Raw genomic sequence first — 18,204 nt, 5'->3', positions numbered from 1 at the left:
AGGCCATGTTACCAGGTCAAGTCATCTGTCTGCCTGGAGGCCATGTTACCAGGTCAAGTCGTCTGTCTGCCTGGAGAGCATGTTACCAGGTCAAGTCATCTGTCTGCCAAGAGGCCATGTTACCAGGTCAAGTCATCTGTCTGCCAAGAGGCCATGTTACCAGGTCAAGTCATCTGTCTGCCTGGAGGCCATGTTACCAGGTCAAGTCATCTGTCTGCCTGGAGAGCATGTTACCAGGTCAAGTCATCTGTCTGCCTGGAGGCCATGTTACCAGGTCAAGTCATCTGTCTGCCTGGAGGCCATGTTACCAGGTCAAGTCATCTGTCTGCCTGGAGAGCATGTTACCAGGTCAAGTCATCTGTCTGCCTGGAGGCCATGTTACCAGGTCAAGTCATCTGTCTGCCTGGAAAGTAAGTTACCAGGTCAAGTCATCTGTCTGCCTGGATGCCATGTTACCAGGTCAAGTCATCTGTCTGCCTGGAGGCCATGTTACCAGGTCAAGTCATCTGTCTGCCTGGAGAGCATGTTACCAGGTCAAGTCATCTGTCTGCCTGGAGGCCATGTTACCAGGTCAAGTCATCTGTCTGCCTGGATGCCATGTTACCAGGTCAAGTCATCTGTCTGCCTGGAGAGCATGTTACCAGGTCAAGTCGTCTGTCTGCCTGGATGCCATTTTACCAGGTCAAGTCATCTGTCTGCCTGGAGAGCATGTTACCAGGTCAAGTCATCTGTCTGCCTGGAGGCCATGTTACCAGGTCAAGTCGTCTGTCTGCCTGGATGCCATGTTACCACGTCAAGTCGTCTGTCTGCCAAGAGGCCATGTTACCAGGTCAAGTCATCTGTCTGCCTGGAGAGAATGTTACCAGGTCAAGTCGTCTGTCTGCCTGGAGAGCATGTTACCAGGTCAAGTCATCTGTCTGCCTGGAGGCCATGTTACCAGGTCAAGTCATCTGTCTGCCTGGATGCCATGTTACCAGGTCAAGTCGTCTGTCTGCCTGGAGAGCATGTTACCAGGTCAAGTCGTCTGTCTGCCAAGAGGCCATGTTACCAGGTCAAGTCATCTGTCTGCCATGTTACCAGGTCAAGTCATCTGTCTGCCTGGAGGCCATGTTACCAGGTCAAGTCGTCTGTCTGCCTGGATGCCATGTTACCAGGTCAAGTCGTCTGTCTGCCAAGAGGCCATGTTACCAGGTCAAGTCGTCTGTCTGCCTGGATGCCATGTTACCAGGTCAAGTCGTCTGTCTGCCTGGAGAGCATGTTACCAGGTCAAGTCGTCTGTCTGCTTAGAGGCCATGTTACCAGGTCAAGTCATCTGTCTGCCTGGTGGCCATGTTACCAGGTCAAATCGTCTGTCTGCCAAGAGGCCATGTTACCAGGTCAAGTCGTCTGTCTGCCAAGAGGCCATGTTACCAGGTCAAGTCATCTGTCTGCCTGGAGGCCATGTTACCAGGTCAAGTCATCTGTCTGCCTGGAGGCCATGTTACCAGGTCAAGTCGTCTGTCTGCCAAGAGGCCATGTTACCAGGTCAAGTCATCTGTCTGCCTAGAAGCCATGTTACCAGGTCAAGTCGTCTGTCTGCCTGGAGAGCATGTTACCAGGTCAAGTCGTCTGTCTGCCAAGAGGCCATGTTACCAGGTCAAGTCATCTGTCTGCCTGGAGTCCATGTTACCAGGTCAAGTCATCTGTCTGCCTTGAGGCCATGTTACCAGGTCAAGTCGTCTGTCTGCCAAGAGGCCATGTTACCAGGTCAAGTCATCTGTCTGCCTGGTGGCCATGTTACCAGGTCAAGCTGTCTTTCTGCCATGTTACCAGGTCAAGTCATCTGTCTGCCATGTCACCAGGTCAAGTCATCTGTCTGCCTGGAGGCCATGTTACCAGGTCAAGTCATCTGTCTGCCTGGAGGCCATGTTACCAGGTCAAGTCGTCTGTCTGCCTGGATGCTATGTTACCAGGTCAAGTCGTCTGTCTGCCAAGAGGCCATGTTACCAGATCAAGTCATCTGTCTGCCTGGAGAGCATGTTACCAGGTCAAGTCGTCTGTCTGCCTGGATGCCATGTTACCAGGTCAAGTCGTCTGTCTACCAAGAGGCCATGTTACCAGGTCAAGTCATCTGTCTGCCTGGTTACCATGTCAAGTCATCTGTCTGCCATGTGACCAGGTCAAGTCATCTGTCTGCCAAGAGGCCATGTTACCAGGTCAAGTCATCTGTCTGCCATGTTACCAGGTCAAGTCATCTGTCTGCCAAGAGGCCATGTTACCAGGTCAAGTCATCTGTCTGCCAAGAGGCCATGTTACCAGGTCAAGTCATCTGTCTGCCTGGAGGCCATGTTACCAGGTCAAGTCATCTGTCTGCCTGGAGGCCATGTTACCAGGTCAAGTCGTCTGTCTGCCAAGAGGCCATGTTACCAGGTCAAGTCATCTGTCTGCCTGGAGGCCATGTTACCAGGTCAAGTCATCTGTCTGCCTGGAGGCCATGTTACCAGGTCAAGTCGTCTGTCTGCCTGGAGAGCATGTTACCATGTCAAGTCATCTGTCTGCCATGTTACCAGGTCAAGTCATCTGTCTGCCTGGAGGCCATGTTACCAGGTCAAGTCATCTGTCTGCCTGGAGGCCATGTTACCAGGTCAAGTCATCTGTCCGCCATGTTACCAGGTCAAGTCGTCTGTCTGCCTGAAGGCCATGTTACCAGGTCAAGTCATCTGTCTGCCTGGAGGCCATGTTATCAGGTCAAGTCGTCTGTCTGCCATGTTACCAGGTCAAGTCATCTGTCTGCCATGTTACCAGGTCAAGTCATCTGTCTGCCTGGAGGCCATGTTACCAGGTCAAGTCGTCTGTCTGCCATGTTACCAGGTCAAGTCATCTGTCTGCCAAGAGGCCATGTTACCAGGTCAAGTCATCTGTCTGCCAAGAGGCCATGTTACCAGGTTAAGTCATCTGTCTGCCTGGAGGCCATGTTACCAGGTCAAGTCATCTGTCTGCCTGGAGGCCATGTTACCAGGTCAAGTCGTCTGTCTGCCAAGAGGCCATGTTACCAGGTCAAGTCATCTGTCTGCCTGGAGGCCATGTTACCAGGTCAAGTCATCTGTCTGCCTGGAGGCCATGTTACCAGGTCAAGTCGTCTGTCTGCCTGGAGAGCATGTTACCAGGTCAAGTCGTCTGTCTGTCTGGAGAGCATGTTACCAGGTAAAGTCATCTGTCTGCCATGTTACCAGGTCAAGTCGTCTGTCTGCCTGGAGGCCATGTTATCAGGTCAAGTCATCTGTCTGCCATGTTACCAGGTCAAGTCATCTGTCTGCCTGGAGAGAATGTTACCAGGTCAAGTCGTCTGTCTGCCTGGAGAGCATGTTACCAGGTCAAGTCATCTGTCTGCCTGGAGAGCATGTTACCAGGTCAAGTCGTCTGTCTGCCTGGAGGCCATGTTACCAGGTCAAGTCATCTGTCTGCCTGGAGGCCATGTTACCAGGTCAAGTCGTCTGTCTGCCTGGATGCTATGTTACCAGGTCAAGTCGTCTGTCTGCCAAGAGGCCATGTTACCAGGTCAAGTCATCTGTCTGCCTGGAGGCCATGTTACCAGGTCAAGTCATCTGTCTGCCTGGAGGCCATGTTATCAGGTCAAGTCGTCTGTCTGCCATGTTACCAGGTCAAGTCATCTGTCTGCCAAGAGGCCATGTTACCAGGTCAAGTCATCTGTCTGCCAAGAGGCCATGTTACCAGGTCAAGTCATCTGTCTGCCTGGAGGCCATGTTACCAGGGCAAGTCATCTGTCTGCCTGGAGGCCATGTTACCAGGTCAAGTCGTCTGTCTGCCAAGAGGCCATGTTACCAGGTCAAGTCATCTGTCTGCCTGGAGGCCATGTTACCAGGTCAAGTCATCTGTCTGCCTGGAGGCCATGTTACCAGGTCAAGTCGTCTGTCTGCCTGGAGAGCATGTTACCAGGTCAAGTCGTCTGTCTGCCTGGAGAGCATGTTACCAGGTCAAGTCGTCTGTCTGCCTGGAGGCCATGTTATCAGGTCAAGTCGTCTGTCTGCCTGGAGAGCATGTTACCAGGTCAAGTCATCTGTCTGCCTGGAGGCCATGTTACCAGGTCAAGTCGTCTGTCTGCCTGGAGAGCATGTTACCAGGTCAAGTCATCTGTCTGCCATGTTACCAGGTCAAGTCGTCTGTCTGCCTGGAGGCCATGTTATCAGGTCAAGTCATCTGTCTGCCATGTTACCAGGTCAAGTCGTCTGTCTGCCTGGAGGCCATGTTATCAGGTCAAGTCGTCTGTCTGCCTGGATGCCATTTTACCAGGTCAAGTCGTCTGTCTGCCTGGAGAGCATGTTACCAGGTCAAGTCATCTGTCTGCCTGGAGAGCATGTTACCAGGTCAAGTCATCTGTCTGCCTGGAGGCCATGATACCAGGTCAAGTCGTCTGTCTGCCTGGAGGCCATGTTACCAGGTCAAGTCATCTGTCTGCCTGGAGGCAATGTTACCAGGTCAAGTAATCTGTCTGCCTGGAGGCCATGTTACCAGGTCAAGTCATCTGTCTGCCTGGAGGCCATGTTACCAGGTCAAGTTGTCTGTCTGCCATGTTACCAGGTCAAGTCGTCTGTCTGCCTGGAGGCCATGTTACCAGGTCAAGTCATCTGTCTGCCTGGAGGCCATGTTACCAGGTCAAGTCGTCTGTCTGCCATGTTACCAGGTCAAGTCGTCTGTCTGCCTGGAGGCCATGTTATCAGGTCAAGTCGTCTGTCTGCCTGGATGCCATTTTACCAGGTCAAGTCGTCTGTCTGCCTGGAGAGCATGTTACCAGGTCAAGTCATCTGTCTGCCTGGAGAGCATGTTACCAGGTCAAGTCATCTGTCTGCCTGGAGGCCATGATACCAGGTCAAGTCGTCTGTCTGCCTGGAGGCCATGTTACCAGGTCAAGTCATCTGTCTGCCTGGAGGCAATGTTACCAGGTCAAGTAATCTGTCTGCCTGGAGGCCATGTTACCAGGTCAAGTCATCTGTCTGCCTGGAGGCCATGTTACCAGGTCAAGTTGTCTGTCTGCCATGTTACCAGGTCAAGTCGTCTGTCTGCCTGGAGGCCATGTTACCAGGTCAAGTCATCTGTCTGCCTGGAGGCCATGTTACCAGGTCAAGTCGTCTGTCTGCCATGTTACCAGGTCAAGTCATCTGTCTGCCTGGAGGCCATGTTACCAGGTCAAGTCATCTGTCTGCCTGGAGGCCATGTTACCAGGTCAAGTCGTCTGTCTGCCTGGAGAGCATGTTACCAGGTCAAGTCGTCTGTCTGTCTGGAGAGCATGTTACCAGGTCAAGTCATCTGTCTGCCATGTTACCAGGTCAAGTCGTCTGTCTGCCTGGAGGCCATGTTATCAGGTCAAGTCATCTGTCTGCCATGTTACCAGGTCAAGTCATCTGTCTGCCTGGAGAGAATGTTACCAGGTCAAGTCGTCTGTCTGCCTGGAGAGCATGTTACCAGGTCAAGTCATCTGTCTGCCTGGAGAGCATGTTACCAGGTCAAGTCGTCTGTCTGCTTAGAGGCCATGTTACCAGGTCAAGTCATCTGTCTGCCTGGAGGCCATGTTACCAGGTCAAGTCATCTGTCTGCCTGGAGGCCATGTTACCAGGTCAAGTCGTCTGTCTGCCTGGATGCTATGTTACCAGGTCAAGTCGTCTGTCTGCCAAGAGGCCATGTTACCAGGTCAAGTCATCTGTCTGCCTGGAGGCCATGTTACCAGGTCAAGTCATCTGTCTGCCTGGAGGCCATGTTATCAGGTCAAGTCGTCTGTCTGCCATGTTACCAGGTCAAGTCATCTGTCTGCCAAGAGGCCATGTTACCAGGTCAAGTCATCTGTCTGCCAAGAGGCCATGTTACCAGGTCAAGTCATCTGTCTGCCTGGAGGCCATGTTACCAGGTCAAGTCATCTGTCTGCCTGGAGGCCATGTTACCAGGTCAAGTCGTCTGTCTGCCAAGAGGCCATGTTACCAGGTCAAGTCATCTGTCTGCCTGGAGGCCATGTTACCAGGTCAAGTCATCTGTCTGCCTGGAGGCCATGTTACCAGGTCAAGTCGTCTGTCTGCCTGGAGAGCATGTTACCAGGTCAAGTCGTCTGTCTGCCTGGAGAGCATGTTACCAGGTCAAGTCGTCTGTCTGCCTGGAGGCCATGTTATCAGGTCAAGTCGTCTGTCTGCCTGGAGAGCATGTTACCAGGTCAAGTCATCTGTCTGCCTGGAGGCCATGTTACCAGGTCAAGTCGTCTGTCTGCCTGGAGAGCATGTTACCAGGTCAAGTCATCTGTCTGCCATGTTACCAGGTCAAGTCGTCTGTCTGCCTGGAGGCCATGTTATCAGGTCAAGTCATCTGTCTGCCATGTTACCAGGTCAAGTCGTCTGTCTGCCTGGAGGCCATGTTATCAGGTCAAGTCGTCTGTCTGCCTGGATGCCATTTTACCAGGTCAAGTCGTCTGTCTGCCTGGAGAGCATGTTACCAGGTCAAGTCATCTGTCTGCCTGGAGAGCATGTTACCAGGTCAAGTCATCTGTCTGCCTGGAGGCCATGATACCAGGTCAAGTCGTCTGTCTGCCTGGAGGCCATGTTACCAGGTCAAGTCATCTGTCTGCCTGGAGGCAATGTTACCAGGTCAAGTAATCTGTCTGCCTGGAGGCCATGTTACCAGGTCAAGTCATCTGTCTGCCTGGAGGCCATGTTACCAGGTCAAGTTGTCTGTCTGCCATGTTACCAGGTCTAGTCGTCTGTCTGCCTGGAGGCCATGTTACCAGGTCAAGTCATCTGTCTGCCTGGAGGCCATGTTACCAGGTCAAGTCGTCTGTCTGCCATGTTACCAGGTCAAGTCGTCTGTCTGCCTGGAGGCCATGTTATCAGGTCAAGTCGTCTGTCTGCCTGGATGCCATTTTACCAGGTCAAGTCGTCTGTCTGCCTGGAGAGCATGTTACCAGGTCAAGTCATCTGTCTGCCTGGAGAGCATGTTACCAGGTCAAGTCATCTGTCTGCCTGGAGGCCATGATACCAGGTCAAGTCGTCTGTCTGCCTGGAGGCCATGTTACCAGGTCAAGTCATCTGTCTGCCTGGAGGCAATGTTACCAGGTCAAGTAATCTGTCTGCCTGGAGGCCATGTTACCAGGTCAAGTCATCTGTCTGCCTGGAGGCCATGTTACCAGGTCAAGTTGTCTGTCTGCCATGTTACCAGGTCAAGTCGTCTGTCTGCCTGGAGGCCATGTTACCAGGTCAAGTCATCTGTCTGCCTGGAGGCCATGTTACCAGGTCAAGTCGTCTGTCTGCCATGTTACCAGGTCAAGTCGTCTGTCTGCCTGGAGGCCATGTTACCAGGTCAAGTTGTCTGTCTGCCTGGAGGCCATGTTACCAGGTCAAGTCATCTGTCTGCCTGGAGAGCATGTTACCAGGTCAAGTCATCTGTCTGCCTGGAGGCCATGTTACCAGGTCAAGTCATCTGTCTGCCTGGAGAGCATGTTACCAGGTCAAGTCATCTGTCTGCCTGGAGGCCATGTTACCAGGTCAAGTCGTCTGTCTGTCAAGAGGCCATGTTACCAGGTCAAGGCATCTGTCTGCCTGGAGGCCATGTTACCAGGTCAAGTCGTCTGTCTGCCTGGAGAGCATGTTACCAGGTCAAGTCATCTGTCTGCCATGTTACCAGGTCAAGTCGTCTGTCTGCCTGGAGGCCATGTTACCAGGTCAAGTCGTCTGTCTGCCTGGGTGCCATGTTACCAGGTCAAGTCATCTGTCTGCCATGTTACCAGGTCAAGTCATCTGTCTGCCTGGAGGCCATGTTACCAGGTCAAGTCGTCTGTCTGCCTGGAGAGCATGTTACCAGGTCAAGTCATCTGTCTGCCTGGAGGCCATGTTACCAGGTCAAGTCATCTGTCTGCCTGGAGGCCATGTTACCAGGTCAAGTCGTCTGTCTGCCTGGATGCCATGTTACCACGTCAAGTCGTCTGTCTGCCAAGAGGCCATGTTACCAGGTCAAGTCATCTGTCTGCCTGGAGAGAATGTTACCAGGTCAAGTCGTCTGTCTGCCTGGAGAGCATGTTACCAGGTCAAGTCATCTGTCTGCCTGGAGGCCATGTTACCAGGTCAAGTCATCTGTCTGCCTGGATGCCATGTTACCAGGTCAAGTCGTCTGTCTGCCTGGAGAGCATGTTACCAGGTCAAGTCGTCTGTCTGCCAAGAGGCCATGTTACCAGGTCAAGTCATCTGTCTGCCATGTTACCAGGTCAAGTCATCTGTCTGCCTGGAGGCCATGTTACCAGGTCAAGTCGTCTGTCTGCCTGGATGCCATGTTACCAGGTCAAGTCGTCTGTCTGCCAAGAGGCCATGTTACCAGGTCAAGTCGTCTGTCTGCCTGGATGCCATGTTACCAGGTCAAGTCGTCTGTCTGCCTGGAGAGCATGTTACCAGGTCAAGTCGTCTGTCTGCTTAGAGGCCATGTTACCAGGTCAAGTCATCTGTCTGCCTGGTGGCCATGTTACCAGGTCAAATCGTCTGTCTGCCAAGAGGCCATGTTACCAGGTCAAGTCGTCTGTCTGCCAAGAGGCCATGTTACCAGGTCAAGTCATCTGTCTGCCTGGAGGCCATGTTACCAGGTCAAGTCATCTGTCTGCCTGGAGGCCATGTTACCAGGTCAAGTCGTCTGTCTGCCAAGAGGCCATGTTACCAGGTCAAGTCATCTGTCTGCCTAGAAGCCATGTTACCAGGTCAAGTCGTCTGTCTGCCTGGAGAGCATGTTACCAGGTCAAGTCGTCTGTCTGCCAAGAGGCCATGTTACCAGGTCAAGTCATCTGTCTGCCTGGAGGCCATGTTACCAGGTCAGGTCATCTGTCTGCCTTGAGGCCATGTTACCAGGTCAAGTCGTCTGTCTGCCTGGATGCCATGTTACCAGGTCAAGTCGTCTGTCTGCCAAGAGGCCATGTTACCAGGTCAAGTCATCTGTCTGCCTGGTGGCCATGTTACCAGGTCAAGCTGTCTTTCTGCCATGTTACCAGGTCAAGTCATCTGTCTGCCATGTCACCAGGTCAAGTCATCTGTCTGCCTGGAGGCCATGTTACCAGGTCAAGTCATCTGTCTGCCTGGAGGCCATGTTACCAGGTCAAGTCGTCTGTCTGCCTGGATGCTATGTTACCAGGTCAAGTCGTCTGTCTGCCAAGAGGCCATGTTACCAGATCAAGTCATCTGTCTGCCTGGAGAGCATGTTACCAGGTCAAGTCGTCTGTCTGCCAAGAGGCCATGTTACCAGGTCAAGTCATCTGTCTGCCTGGAGGCCATGTTACCAGGTCAGGTCATCTGTCTGCCTTGAGGCCATGTTACCAGGTCAAGTCGTCTGTCTGCCTGGATGCCATGTTACCAGGTCAAGTCGTCTGTCTGCCAAGAGGCCATGTTACCAGGTCAAGTCATCTGTCTGCCTGGTGGCCATGTTACCAGGTCAAGCTGTCTTTCTGCCATGTTACCAGGTCAAGTCATCTGTCTGCCATGTCACCAGGTCAAGTCATCTGTCTGCCTGGAGGCCATGTTACCAGGTCAAGTCATCTGTCTGCCTGGAGGCCATGTTACCAGGTCAAGTCGTCTGTCTGCCTGGATGCTATGTTACCAGGTCAAGTCGTCTGTCTGCCAAGAGGCCATGTTACCAGATCAAGTCATCTGTCTGCCTGGAGAGCATGTTACCAGGTCAAGTCGTCTGTCTGCCTGGATGCCATGTTACCAGGTCAAGTCGTCTGTCTACCAAGAGGCCATGTTACCAGGTCAAGTCATCTGTCTGCCTGGTTACCATGTCAAGTCATCTGTCTGCCATGTGACCAGGTCAAGTCATCTGTCTGCCAAGAGGCCATGTTACCAGGTCAAGTCATTTGTCTGCCATGTTACCAGGTCAAGTCATCTGTCTGCCAAGAGGCCATGTTACCAGGTCAAGTCATCTGTCTGCCAAGAGGCCATGTTACCAGGTCAAGTCATCTGTCTGCCTGGAGGCCATGTTACCAGGTCAAGTCATCTGTCTGCCTGGAGGCCATGTTACCAGGTCAAGTCGTCTGTCTGCCAAGAGGCCATGTTACCAGGTCAAGTCATCTGTCTGCCTGGAGGCCATGTTACCAGGTCAAGTCATCTGTCTGCCTGGAGGCCATGTTACCAGGTCAAGTCGTCTGTCTGCCTGGAGAGCATGTTACCATGTCAAGTCATCTGTCTGCCATGTTACCAGGTCAAGTCATCTGTCTGCCTGGAGGCCATGTTACCAGGTCAAGTCATCTGTCTGCCTGGAGGCCATGTTACCAGGTCAAGTCATCTGTCCGCCATGTTACCAGGTCAAGTCGTCTGTCTGCCTGAAGGCCATGTTACCAGGTCAAGTCATCTGTCTGCCTGGAGGCCATGTTATCAGGTCAAGTCGTCTGTCTGCCATGTTACCAGGTCAAGTCATCTGTCTGCCATGTTACCAGGTCAAGTCATCTGTCTGCCTGGAGGCCATGTTACCAGGTCAAGTCGTCTGTCTGCCATGTTACCAGGTCAAGTCATCTGTCTGCCAAGAGGCCATGTTACCAGGTCAAGTCATCTGTCTGCCAAGAGGCCATGTTACCAGGTCAAGTCATCTGTCTGCCTGGAGGCCATGTTACCAGGTCAAGTCATCTGTCTGCCTGGAGGCCATGTTACCAGGTCAAGTCGTCTGTCTGCCTGGAGAGCATGTTACCAGGTCAAGTCGTCTGTCTGTCTGGAGAGCATGTTACCAGGTCAAGTCATCTGTCTGCCATGTTACCAGGTCAAGTCGTCTGTCTGCCTGGAGGCCATGTTATCAGGTCAAGTCATCTGTCTGCCATGTTACCAGGTCAAGTCATCTGTCTGCCTGGAGAGAATGTTACCAGGTCAAGTCGTCTGTCTGCCTGGAGAGCATGTTACCAGGTCAAGTCATCTGTCTGCCTGGAGAGCATGTTACCAGGTCAAGTCGTCTGTCTGCTTAGAGGCCATGTTACCAGGTCAAGTCATCTGTCTGCCTGGAGGCCATGTTACCAGGTCAAGTCATCTGTCTGCCTGGAGGCCATGTTACCAGGTCAAGTCGTCTGTCTGCCTGGATGCTATGTTACCAGGTCAAGTCATCTGTCTGCCTGGAGGCCATGTTACCAGGTCAAGTCATCTGTCTGCCTGGAGGCCATGTTATCAGGTCAAGTCGTCTGTCTGCCATGTTACCAGGTCAAGTCATCTGTCTGCCAAGAGGCCATGTTACCAGGTCAAGTCATCTGTCTGCCAAGAGGCCATGTTACCAGGTCAAGTCATCTGTCTGCCTGGAGGCCATGTTACCAGGTCAAGTCATCTGTCTGCCTGGAGGCCATGTTACCAGGTCAAGTCGTCTGTCTGCCAAGAGGCCATGTTATCAGGTCAAGTCGTCTGTCTGCCTGGAGAGCATGTTACCAGGTCAAGTCATCTGTCTGCCTGGAGGCCATGTTACCAGGTCAAGTCGTCTGTCTGCCTGGAGAGCATGTTACCAGGTCAAGTCATCTGTCTGCCATGTTACCAGGTCAAGTCGTCTGTCTGCCTGGAGGCCATGTTATCAGGTCAAGTCATCTGTCTGCCATGATACCAGGTCAAGTCGTCTGTCTGCCTGGAGGCCATGTTATCAGGTCAAGTCGTCTGTCTGCCTGGATGCCATTTTACCAGGTCAAGTCGTCTGTCTGCCTGGAGAGCATGTTACCAGGTCAAGTCATCTGTCTGCCTGGAGAGCATGTTACCAGGTCAAGTCATCTGTCTGCCTGGAGGCCATGATACCAGGTCAAGTCGTCTGTCTGCCTGGAGGCCATGTTACCAGGTCAAGTCATCTGTCTGCCTGGAGGCAATGTTACCAGGTCAAGTAATCTGTCTGCCTGGAGGCCATGTTACCAGGTCAAGTCATCTGTCTGCCTGGAGGCCATGTTACCAGGTCAAGTTGTCTGTCTGCCATGTTACCAGGTCAAGTCGTCTGTCTGCCTGGAGGCCATGTTACCAGGTCAAGTCATCTGTCTGCCTGGAGGCCATGTTACCAGGTCAAGTCGTCTGTCTGCCATGTTACCAGGTCAAGTCGTCTGTCTGCCTGGAGGCCATGTTATCAGGTCAAGTCGTCTGTCTGCCTGGATGCCATTTTACCAGGTCAAGTCGTCTGTCTGCCTGGAGAGCATGTTACCAGGTCAAGTCATCTGTCTGCCTGGAGAGCATGTTACCAGGTCAAGTCATCTGTCTGCCTGGAGGCCATGATACCAGGTCAAGTCGTCTGTCTGCCTGGAGGCCATGTTACCAGGTCAAGTCATCTGTCTGCCTGGAGGCAATGTTACCAGGTCAAGTAATCTGTCTGCCTGGAGGCCATGTTACCAGGTCAAGTCATCTGTCTGCCTGGAGGCCATGTTACCAGGTCAAGTTGTCTGTCTGCCATGTTACCAGGTCAAGTCGTCTGTCTGCCTGGAGGCCATGTTACCAGGTCAAGTCATCTGTCTGCCTGGAGGCCATGTTACCAGGTCAAGTCGTCTGTCTGCCATGTTACCAGGTCAAGTCGTCTGTCTGCCTGGAGGCCATGTTACCAGGTCAAGTTGTCTGTCTGCCTGGAGGCCATGTTACCAGGTCAAGTCATCTGTCTGCCTGGAGAGCATGTTACCAGGTCAAGTCATCTGTCTGCCTGGAGGCCATGTTACCAGGTCAAGTCATCTGTCTGCCTGGAGAGCATGTTACCAGGTCAAGTCATCTGTCTGCCTGGAGGCCATGTTACCAGGTCAAGTCGTCTGTCTGTCAAGAGGCCATGTTACCAGGTCAAGGCATCTGTCTGCCTGGAGGCCATGTTACCAGGTCAAGTCGTCTGTCTGCCTGGAGAGCATGTTACCAGGTCAAGTCATCTGTCTGCCATGTTACCAGGTCAAGTCGTCTGTCTGCCTGGAGGCCATGTTACCAGGTCAAGTCGTCTGTCTGCCTGGATGCCATGTTACCAGGTCAAGTCATCTGTCTGCCATGTTACCAGGTCAAGTCATCTGTCTGCCTGGAGGCCATGTTACCAGGTCAAGTCGTCTGTCTGCCTGGAGAGCATGTTACCAGGTCAAGTCATCTGTCTGCCTGGAGGCCATGTTACCAGGTCAAGTCGTCTGTCTGCCTGGATGCCATGTTACCAGGTCAAGTCGTCTGTCTGCCAAGAGGCCATGTTACCAGGTCAAGTCGTCTGTCTGCCTGGATGCCATGTTACCAGGTCAAGTCGTCTGTCTGCCTGGAGAGCATGTTACCAGGTCAAGTCGTCTGTCTGCTTAGAGGCCATGTTACCAGGTCAAGTCATCTGTCTGCCTGGTGGCCATGTTACCAGGTCAAATCGTCTGTCTGCCTGGAGGCCATGTTACCAGGTCAAGTCGTCTGTCTGCCTGGATGCCATGTTACCAGGTCAAGTCATCTGTCTGCCATGTTACCAGGTCAAGTCATCTGTCTGCCTGGAGGCCATGTTACCAGGTCAAATCGTCTGTCTGCCTGGAGAGCATGTTACCAGGTCAAGTCATCTGTCTGCCTGGATGCCATTTTACCAGGTCAAGTCGTCTGTCTGCCTGGAGAGCATGTTACCAGGTCAAGTCATCTGTCTGCCATGTTACCAGGTCAAGTCGTCTGTCTGCCTGGATGCCATTTTACCAGGTCAAGTCGTCTGTCTGCCTGGATGCCATGTTACCAGGTCAAGTCATCTGTCTGCCATGTTACCAGGTCAAGTCGTCTGTCTGCCAAGAGGCCATGTTACCAGGTCAAGTCATCTGTCTGCCTGGAGGCCATGTTACCAGGTCAAGTCATCTGTCTGCCTGGAGGCCATGTTACCAGGTCAAGTTGTCTGTCTGCCTGGAGAGCATGTTACCAGGTCAAGTCGTCTGTCTGCCATGTTACCAGGTCAAGTCGTCTGTCTGCCTGGATGCCATTTTACCAGGTCAAGTCGTCTGTCTGCCTGGAGAGCATGTTACCAGGTCAAGTCGTCTGTCTGCCATGTTACCAGGTCAAGTCGTCTGTCTGCCTGGAGCCCATGTTACCAGGTCAACTCCGGTTTACTGTCCGTTTGTCTTTCTGGAACAGGAACATTGAGACACACACTTGAAAGGTGATATTTCCATGGTTGAACTGAACCAACGCTGTGGTATACATTTCATGTGATTCAGAAAATACTATGTTCCTCCCTGTCATTGAGTGTTTTGTCACAGGCCCCCTGGGTAGGTCTCTTCACTACATGGGACAGTTAGAGGACATTATATAGTGTTACGGTGTGTGTGCTTGCGGGCGAGAGAGAGAGACAATGTACTCAGACCAAAGACTCAATCCATTGATGAGCTGAAGTACAGTGGAGTGGTTGGCATGGTAATGGTTGTTGGATGGATCAGGGCAATGAACTACCATGTTATTGATATCGAACTTTGTTTAACCTTTATTTAACTAGGCAGGTCAGTTACAAACAAGTTCTTATTTACAATGACGGCCTACCGGGGGAACAGTTGGTTAATTGCCTTGTTCAGGGGCAGAACAATAGATTTTTAAACCTTGTCAGCTCAGGGATTCGATCCAGCAACCTTTCGATTACTGGCCCAACACTCTAACCACTAAGCTACCTGCCGCACCAAAACCTTATTAGACAGACATCTGTCCAAGGACAGATTTGAGAGATTTAACAGGTTATGTCCTCCACTCTGAAAGGTGAACTATACACTACAACCTTTCTTCTAATGTGAATTAAGAACACACACACACACACACATGTGCATGCAGACAGAAAACACACTGGTCACCCCTCTGTAGCCCCAGGTGTCCTGTAATGAGGATTGTGGGGGGAGTAGGGGCTCCGAGAGGACCATCTCCCCAGTGTGTCTGGGGCAGGATTAGACTAAACCTGTGTGTACTCCCCCAGGATTACTCCTTGTGTTATGTAGTTCCTGTAATGAACAGAGAGCAGCTTTACATCTTATGAACTGACTCTCCCCACACTGTAACATGATAAGTACACACACACACACAGACAGTGCACTCGAAAAGTATTCAAACCCCTGAACTGTTTCCACATTTTGTTACAGCCTTGTTCTAAAATGGATTCCATTTTTTTTTCTCAATCTACAAATCATACCCCATTACGAGTCAGAAAATAACTGTTCTAGAAGTGTTCTAATGTATTAAAAACAAAAACTGAAATATCACATTTCTATAAGTATTCAGACCCTTTACTCAGTACTTTGTTGAAGCACCTTTGGCAGCGATTTCAGCCTCGAGTCTTCTTGGGTATGACAATACAAGCTTGGCACACCTGTATATGGGGAGTTTCTCCCATTCTTCTCTGCAGATCATCTCAAGCTTCGTCAGGATGGAAGGGGAGTGTCTCTGCAATTATTTGCAATTATGTTCGATTGGATTCAAGTCCGGGCTCTGGCTGGGCCACGCAAGGACATTCAGAGACTTGTCCCAAAGTTGGCTTGGCTGTGTGCCAGGGTTGTTGTCCTGTGAGAAGGTGAACCTTCGCCCCAGTCTGAAATCCTGAGTGCTCTGGAGCAGGTTTTCATCAAGGATCTCGCTGTACTTTACGCCATTTATCTTTCCCTCTATCCTGACTAGTATTCAAGTCCCGCCCGCTGAAAAACATCCCCACAGCTTGATGCTGCCACCACCATGCTTCACCATAGGGATGGTGCTATGTTTCTTCCAGATGTGACAGTTTGCATTCAGACCAGAGAATCTTGTTTCTCATGGGTGCCTTTTGGCAAACTTCAAGCGGGCTGTCATGTGCCTTTTACTGAGTAGTGGGTTCTGTCTGGGCACTAGTCCATAAAGGACTGATTGGTGGAGTGCTGCAGAGATGGTTGTCCTTCTGGAAGGTTCTCCCATCTCCACAGAATAACTCTGGAAATCTGTCAAGAGTTACCATCGGGTTCTTGGCTGCCTCTCTGACCAAGACTAGGACTAGTGTGTGTGTGCGTACCTCTGTAGTGTCATGGCTGCCTCTCTGACCAAGACTAGGACTAGTGTGTGTGTGCGTACCTCTGTAGTGTCATGGCTGGCTGAGAACATGGCAGGATGTTGGAGCGCTCTGGGATACATTAGGGGAACCATGTCATCTAAAATACCTGTTAATGTTTAATGGAAGGTAAGTGCAACGGTACGAAATGGATTAAGGAGGCCCAGTTCACCACGCAGAAGGAGAAGTGTGTGGGGAAAGGGGGGGTGGGGGTCTTGTCTATGCAGTCCAACCCTTCACCAGACACTATTGATGGAGTGAGAGTGCAAATACAGAATGTGTGTGTGTGTGTGTGTGTGTGTCTGTGTAGTAACAATGACCTCCAGAGCTCTTAAAGTACAAGGAGTTCTTTGTCTCAGGCCACAGGGCTTTAGCTGGTCTTTACAGAAAGCTGACACAACGATAGAGTAGCCTTCTTCAGAAGCCAGGGGTGTATTAGTGAAAGCAGAGACAATCAGCTAGCCAGGCTAGGAATAACACCAGCCAGGTCACCGGTGATACAAGTCAGTTTCCGATGCCCCTCCATGTCTGAGGATGTTGGGAGATGACGTGGAAACCGGCCACTAGGGGGCAACACATTGAGAGCTTTTTACTTGCAAGAATGTTTTGGTTTGGCGATGTTGTTATGGACAGAGATGGGCGTAAGCATTGGCCTCTGATTCAGAAGGTTGCAAGTTTGAATCCAGCAATAGAAAGTTGTTTTTACAAGAGAAAAAAAAAACAAACCCATCTCAAACCTTAACCATTCGGAGTTAACGCCTGAACTTAAAACACTTTGAAATTTGACGATTTGGAACATCTTTGAAAATTTGACGGTTTGATTAACATGGACGAACGTCTAATTCTGACGCGAGATTGTGAGAGTTGGTAGCAGAAAATAGCTGCCGAGTGTCTTTATTGAGGTTTGTAGAGAACTGGTGAAAAGAGTTAACTGCTCATGCCGGGCATATTCATAAACAGTTTAGGAGCAAGTAGACTCACACACACTCTAACATGCACATATACGCAGCTCATAAAACCTTAAACGAGCACACACACCATCTGTAACCTAGTGTGTGTGAGCTTACATGGCGTTCCTCCGGTATGGTGTATGGCGTTCCTCCGGTATGGTGTATGGCGTTCCTCAGGTATGGTGTTCCTCCGGTATGGTGTATGGCGTTCCTCCGGTATGGTGTATGGCGTTCCTCCGGTATGGTGTATGGCGTTCCTCCGGTATGGTGTATGGCGTTCCTCCGGTATGGTGTATGGCGTTCCTCCGGTATGGTGTATGGCGTTCCTCAGGTATGGTGTCCATATGGATCGGACAGAAATGGTTCAGGTCCAGCTGTATAAACCCATTCCAGCCTGTCTTACCCCGTTACACGATGGTAGCGACTGCTGGAGGACAGCAATGTCCTGTTCTCTCAGCATGGGCCATAGTATGACTACACTACACTGTAGTGAGGCTCCACTGGTCCCGGGGGCCCAAGAGAAATCAAGGAGGGCCTAGTCCTATAATGACAGTAGTCAGAGGTCTGTTAACCTAGTCAGGCCTATAGTGATACTAGTCAGGGATCTGTTAATCTAGTCCTATAGTGATACTAGTCAGGGGTATGTTAACCTAGTCCTATAGTGATACTAGTCGGGGATCTGTTAACCTAGTCCTACAGTGACAGTAGTCAGGGGTCTGTTAACCTAGTCCTATAGTGACAGTAATCAGGGGTCTGTTAACCTAGTCCTATAGTGATACTAGTCAGGGATCTGTTAACCTAGACCTATAGTGATCAGGGGTTTGTTAACCTAGTCCTATAATGACAGTAGTCAGGGGTCTGTTAACCTAGTCCTATAGTGATCAGGGGTCTGTTAACCTAGTCCTTTAGTGATACTAGTCAGGGGTCTGTTAAGAGGTCAGATGCACTATAATGACGGACGGCTAAAAGCAACAGGGACTGTCTTATTGACTGCTGTCACCACGGTGTGTTATAGTGACCACCTGCTGGATGTCAGGGAACGATGGCTGTTTTCATTGATTTAACATGGTCTGAAAACTGTCTAGAACTGTCTGAAAAATCTTGATGTGTCTCTCCTCTTAGAAACTGGGACCGATTGGTCAATAACTCTGATTGTATATAGAAAGTCTGTCAAATCGGTCGCACACACACACACACAGCCTCCTTGCTCTCTTGCTGACCCCTCTAGTGTTCCATGACCCCAGAGTTATCATTGCAATGACTTCAAAATGCGTGACCTCATCCAGTCAGACAG

This window comes from Oncorhynchus clarkii, chromosome 15 (assembly GCF_045791955.1).
Source record: "Oncorhynchus clarkii lewisi isolate Uvic-CL-2024 chromosome 15, UVic_Ocla_1.0, whole genome shotgun sequence".
Classification (NCBI taxonomy): Eukaryota; Metazoa; Chordata; class Actinopteri; order Salmoniformes; family Salmonidae; genus Oncorhynchus; species Oncorhynchus clarkii.
The sequence above is the reverse complement of the archived record's forward strand: the minus strand, read 5'-3'. Positions refer to the sequence as shown.